This window comes from Pinus tabuliformis, chromosome 7, assembly GCF_031772625.1.
Source record: "Pinus tabuliformis cultivar Carrire ecotype Pingquan chromosome 7, CPIR1, whole genome shotgun sequence".
In the NCBI taxonomy this organism is placed as follows: domain Eukaryota; kingdom Viridiplantae; phylum Streptophyta; class Pinopsida; order Pinales; family Pinaceae; genus Pinus; species Pinus tabuliformis.
Genome location: NC_142293.1, coordinates 844,162,301 through 844,169,651, shown reverse-complemented (window position 1 = coordinate 844,169,651; position 7,351 = coordinate 844,162,301).

Below are 7,351 nucleotides of genomic sequence, written 5' to 3'. Positions count from 1 at the left end.
CCTGAAGTCGAAGAAAAACAATGTGGTGGGAATTGTAGAGTTGTAGCCGCACAAGTGGTTGTGAGGGGTAGAGAAAGTAGGGTTTTTGAACGTGCTCTAGGTGTTGCATTACCATCGCGCCCCAATAACTATCTTTGTCATCAGGTAGCTACTTTACTTGGTGCATGATGGGTGTTTGTGGCTAGAGGAGCCCATCCCCATCACGAACCACCTGATTCATAGAATTATCCGACTCCCTTGTAAGGGGGAGGACCAAGCCAATATTTCGGAAGGAAAGAGCACCGACTTGGCCATTGTGGAGTCCATAAAGGCAAAATTCAAGCTGGAGAAGAAGAAGAAGAGAGGGTACGCAATCTCCATTATTAACAATAAGGAAGTCAAAGTTGCGACCTAGATACTGACTGACAAGGTTATGCAGAAGTGCCATGTGGATGAGGTGTCCATGCTAGTGATAGCACTTTCCGCATAGTGTGCTAAGGCGTGCATCTAGAGGTTAGCATCCAGGGTGTGCGAGGTGCGAGAAGAGATGGCTAAGGTTCAGTTGGAGCTGAACCTTCAGATAGAAGAGATGCAGTTGAAGGCACAACCTTCAACTCCTCTAGAGGTAACGAAATAGCGCGCCAACACCATTACATTAGGGATGGAGGAGATCAGCAGTACAGTGAAGGACTGCACCAAAATGTTGGAAGAGTCGTTTGAGGTCCTCACCACTTTTTCGGAGGACCACAACATACATCGCTTAGAAGCAAAGCCATGTGAGCTACAACAACAGTATGACGATGTCAAAGGGACCACGTAGACAGTGGCCTTTACACAGAGGCTCGCATGAATGCAACAGGAAAAAGTGCTTAAGGAGCAAGTAGACACAACACGACACAAAGAGGTGGTTTTCAAGGCGTGCGTCCAACCATGGATTGACGAGGCCTTCGTCATCACAACAATAATTGAAGGCAAGATCACGAAGATGCAAGGAACACAGGAGCAGATACAGGGAAGAAGTTTAGATACCTGGGTCTCTGAATAGCACGTCCAGGAGATACAATAGGAAGCTGCTCAGTGTGATGCCGAACTTGCAGCAGTTTGAGCAGAGTTGGAAGGTCTCCACGTGAAGATATCCACATCGACAGAGTGACTCGAGGGTGAGTCACAATGTTTGTGTTGGGGGCCTGTTGGGTGCGGGATCTCCCAAGGCAAATTTTTGGGGCTTAAAGCCCAAGTTTTGACTAAGTCCGATGTAAAGACTCCGCGATTTTGTGGGCGCAAAGTGCGAAGTTGTAATTGAGTCATAGGGTTTTCCACTCTTACTTTTGTAATGTAATGTCGGCTTGAGGGTTCTACCCATGGTCTCTGGACCATCGGATTGTATAAATAGAGCGAGGCTCTAAGTTGTAAAGAGACATCTAAGAAGTCTGTAAGATCTAATGATGAGGAGTTGAGTCTTAGTTGAAGCGTCAAGTCGTGTCTTTGGGTAGTAGAGTAGGAGAAGGCTCTGTAGTTGAGTGCGCAGAGGCCTAATAGTCTGCAGCTAAGTGCGTGGACCCCTGCAATAGAGTGCGTAGGGCAGGTTGAGTTTGTAACCGATTGAAGAATTAATAAAGAGAAGTTTTGCATTATTTATGTGTATCTTTTCCTGTTTTATGCATCGAAGTATATTAGGTATGAATTGCAAGTTTACTGTTTATTTGCTGCGTGAACTGAATGTGTTGAATAAGCGAATATAAGATAAGTATCTGTTTACGCGAAGTTAACTAAAATTTATAAGAAGATTAGTAATATCCATGGTGTAACTTGGGGAAATAGCGCAGATCGCTACTTTAGCAGTGCCAAAGCACCTCAGCCCTTGGTTAGGGCCATGCGAAGGTGATTATAACAGACCATGAATGCCTCGCAGGTTAGGAAAGTGCACTAAGTGACTTGCATGAAGGTATTCACAGTTGGACTATACTGACCCCTCAAACATCTTAAGGGTGCGGAAACTTGGTTCTAACATCCCCCCATACTACTTCGGGTGAGACCTCAGTCCGCGTTCCGCGGGTTGTTGCAAAAAGGGCCAGTAGTACAGGGATTTATTTGGCTAAATAATTACGAACCTGGGTTAGGCCCCCTCAAGCCAACAAAAGTGCATACTTTCAAAACCTCCAACATGAACATTTATATGGGTGTTTGAGCTAGATCATGTATGATGCTATAGCTATCTATTTCCCTTACATGTGGGTTATGAGCAATACATTGTGGAGGTGCCTTTGGTATCTATGGCGTAGCATTTCTACCAGGATATGGAATTATTAAAAGGGAAATGTTGATAGGAAATGGCTAGTAGTGTGTTGGGGGTTACATCATACTGATGGTTACAAGTTTGTAGCTGGATTCCTACTGTGTTCATGCATATATTTCGATATGTTCGGTTTTCAAGTTGATTTGAGATTGGGTGAGGGAACAACTTAGTGGGTTGAGCAAAAGGAAAAACTTCATGTGGAGAAATGACCATCTATTTTTGTAGAAGGAATGTGTTAAGATTGTTGGTTTAGGAGGAAATGTGGGTAAGGTGGGGGTGCCTATTGTTGTTAGGTAGGCCCTTGAGAATTCACGTTTTGGGGAAATAATAAGTGGAATGACCAAACTCACCACACAACACATAAGGAAATTAAATCTTTAAGATGTTGTTCTTTTTTTATTTGTGTTGATTGTTTCTAGGATCCAAGGGTTGGTTACTAGTATTAGGGTTTCCCCTAGCATTCCGGTTTTGGTTCTTGGGGTTTCCACCCATCCCTATTTTTTCTTATATTTTCACTTTCCATTATATTTGTTGGAAGGGTTGACTATGTTACACTTATTGATGCATTGAACTTATTTATTTTGAGAAGTTTGAATGAATTAAATCCAACATTCTATTGAGCTTGCTGAGATTAAGGGGGTCTTAGGAACGACTAATATGGTTTATTCACTTGGGGAGTTCTATAGCATTTGGAAGTGGTGGATATGCTCCCATTTACATGCTTATTATTGAAGGGAGGTTACATTCCCTAAGATGGACTTGAAATACTTAGAAGGGGTATATGGGGCCCTAAAGGTTGTTTTTTGTTGTTGTTGAGAAGGATAGGAAGATGACATGTAAGAAAGTGACTGAAGCATGCATTTTTTCACCACCATAATTGTTTCCATAATCATTAGAACCATATGATGAAGGTAAAGCTCCATTACCATTACCATATGGGTTAGTTCATTTCAAATTGAGGTAACATAGGCTAAATTGCACTAGTTCATGGATCTAATCAATATTTTAACAAAATTTGAGGCCCTAGGCTTATCATGCCTAAAGAGTTAAGAGAGAAGGGAATCAAGTATGATAGTGTATATTTGGTTGAGATAAGCATAAATAAATTCAAAATATTTCACTTTCATGAAGGCTTCCTCCGAAGTATGTGGAATGGTGGAAGCCACATCCTTCATAGTCAAAGGCCATAAGGATTTAAGAAACCAATTTAAGAGGAATTTGCCATCGACTTGGATTTTACAACATCTATCCCACTTTTGAATGTGGAATGTGATTTATGATTTGGATGGAAGTGGTCTGACATAAGTTTGAAATAATTTCTAATCATATGTCATGATTAACGAGAGTTGGAAATATTTGAGAAAGGCATTTGCAAATGATGTAAATATGGAATTAGTACTCAAGGTTTTGTCACCATACCACTTAGTGGACAGTCCAATTAAGGTTCTTTGGAATAATCTCGACATAATGGAGTCTTGTATAACACTATTAGAGGAAAACATAAATGGAAATTCATTACATGGTTTCTAGGATCATTGCATAGTCCAACTTCAAACTTGGGAATGTTGGAAGGTAGTTTTGTTAACATGTATAGCCAACTGACATCATGTAAGATGGGATCATTGCTTAAATTTATTAAACTAGATATATAAAGTGATGACATGAATGGCACATTAGGGTATTTTATGGCTACATGTTTGGACTTCAAGATGGATTTGGTGTACATTACTAGACATTGAACGAGATTGTGTACTTGGATGAGGATTAGTGCAAGGACTGGCTAAAGATGGAGTTCTCAAAGAGGTTTTAGTGTTCACACTTCCTAATAAGGATGTTTAGGTAAGCATTATAATACAAGGGTGATACCCAAATGTGTTTGCAAGGAAGATCTAATAGGTGATCAACCAAGACAAAATATGACTACCAACAATGGTGGGATACCTTATAGGCGTCGAGAATGGTGAGGTCTATAAGGATCCCCTATATTATGCAACTTGAAATGAGATGTGTGATGAGTGGAATGGACTACCAAAAGTGTTTAAAATATGGTCCAATCAAAGAAAATAAGTACAAATAATCTTCAAAAATGTAATATAACAATTTTGTGTTTCAAATTTATTTTTGATAGAAGGGATTTTTTGGAAGCATGAGTATGAAAAAAAATAAACAACAATCCAATAGACCTTGTGTCCTTCCTCTCAATTAGTAACTATAGCTTCAAAAAGTTACAACAACGGGACATGAATCCACTGAAAAAAATCGGTGAAGGCAAAAAGGGTTATAATGAGGGATATCAGGGACATGTTTTGAATGAAATATAAATATTTCCTAATATCTACTCAAAATTTCTGCTAAGTGTGAAGCAACCCATTTATTCATCTCCATAGATGTCCTATGTTTGGGTAGAGGGACTATAGGTTGTCATAAATGTGATCATGAGGAAGGAACCTCATAAGAGTCTAGTGACTTGGGAAGTCCTTGTAGGAAAAATCGGATCTTAGTCACTAACCCTTAATATGAATCCCCTTAGAAAGTATTTGTGCACATTGGTAATGAATATTTAAATTCCCCTATAAAAAAACTACTAAATTTCATATGTAAAGTGAAAACATGGCATTTTTGGATGCCTACCTCAAAATTCCTAGACAAACTAAAATGTCTCGTTTGACATTATGATTTTAATGAGTTTGTAATGGATAAAGACTCTCTTGGTTATAGTAGCATTTCTCTTCTCCAAGATCATTTATGGACATGAGGAGAGGAGCATTATGCTTGGGAAGGATAAAAAATACTATGTGTGAAATGATATTGTGTGTAGAAGATGAATGTGAACAACCATACAAGTCTAAATAACAACATACGGAGATTATGTGGTCCTTACAATTCTCCCTATTTAAACAATGTGAGATGTGCAACTCCTGGGCAAAAAAATGAAAATTAGGGCTAGATTGAGAGATGTGGATATCATTGATCCTAAATTTGCTTTAAAAATTCCTTAATGATTAATTACATTTAAATTGAATAATTTTTTCAATCCTATTATGAAAATTGAAGGATGCAAACATTTAGTGATGCTTACACTTGGGCTGATTATCTATGTGAATTAATTAAAAAAAAGATTTTTTTGGAGGGAGGGGAGGGGAACTAATTGGTTTATTCTAAATCTCCAATAATTCTAATTGGCATAAGGAGGATAGGATACTAGATTTGCAAAGTAGTCCCTTTTGGGATCAATCACAATACTTTTTTTTTGTAAAAAATAAATTAATCCATGAGATGATTCACCCAAATGTTGAGAAAAAGTGTCTGACATAGGCCAAAAGGCCTGCAAAAAGTGTAGAATCATCTATTTTAAAGAAAAACATAACCAAAAAAAGTTGAATGAACAAAATTGCATGGCGATAAGACACCAATCCTATGAAAATTGCATGTTCACTCTTTCAAAAGCCATGGAAATTTTCCGATAAACATAACCAATAATCATGTGATCATATGAAGATGATAGTAGAGTCTGAAGGTAGGATTGGATTGGCTTGAGAACTTGCACAACAATAATGGATAGTAGAGAGTTCTATATAGCCAATCAAAGGAAAAATTTGTTGAATTAGAATCGAGTTACGTCATCAAATTGTTGGGATATGTTTAGTTATATGGAATAAATTTTCCATAAGTAATGGAAAGGATGAATATTACTAATAATAAAACAATGAGAGAAACATGGTTAGAGAGCTAGTATCTTACATCATAAACATTGAATAAAAAATTGACGCATAAAGATAAACAAAGAATCACACCATAAAATTGAAGTATACATTTATTGAGCCAATGGAAAGCAAGAAAGCCTCACAAGACACCAAAAAGAAAAAACAAGAGGTGGGCTCTTTCTCCTTCACCTTAGGAGGGTTCTTGATTATCTTCTAGAATTTCTCTCTCTATCAAGAAATTGTTGACAATTCTCATGAAAGCTATCTTAGTAATCAAATTATCAACATAACAATTCCTACTAAACTCCAATGAACTCTTCATTAAAATGTATACCCATGGCTCCCTTTTATAGACATATTATGGAGGAGGTTCATGCACCATGGACCTACTATTGTTTTTCTACTGAAGATAGAGTGATATTGGGAGTTCCCCATGATTTTTGGGCACTAAAGTTCGAACGAAACCAAGAATGTTAAAATGCGTACTTGAAGTGCCACAGATGGATTTTTCTAGAATGGAATGGGTCACTTTCCTATGATTTGCTGACTTTCACAATTACTGAAGGACAATCCAAAGAAATTATATGATATTCATAAAGGAAACCCATGCAAATATGAAAAGTATAATGTTCCATGTTTTTTTGAGAACTTATTTTGAGGGGTGTGTTAATGCCATGGTACACCTTCATGAATCACCTGCATCTAGGCATGAGTGACTTTTAGGTGATAATGAACATGTTATCCAAATACTTGAATGATGAGTGATTGCTGAAAGTCATAAATGGGAAACTTAAAAGAGTGTTTGAAATTTTGGAGTGCATATGCCGTAGCCAATGCTTCTCCTACCACGGAAGTGTAATTATGGTCAACCCATGACAATTTCATACTAACAAAATAGACTTATTGTTCCTTTCCCTGCCTATGTAAAATATTTTTTAATACAATTCCATATCCATCCACATGTACATGTAAAGGCTTACTCTTATTTGAAAAATTATAATTAAAATGATTATCATATTTTTTTAATTTTTCAAACCCTACACCATAGGTTGTTGTCCATACAAAGGAAAACCATGCAAATATGAAAAGTATAAATTTCCATATTTTTTTGAGAACTTATTTTAAGGGGTGTGTTAATTCCATGGTACACCTTCATTAATTACCTGCATCTTGGTATGAGTGATTTCTAGGTGATAATGAACTTGTTAGCCAAATACATCAATTATGAGTGATTACTAAAAGTCATAAATGGGAAACTTAAAAGAGTGTTTGAAATTTTGGAGTGCGCATGGCATAGTCAATCCTTCTCCTACCATGGTAGTGTAATGAAGGTCAACCCATGGAAATTTCCTACTAACGAAATAGACTTATT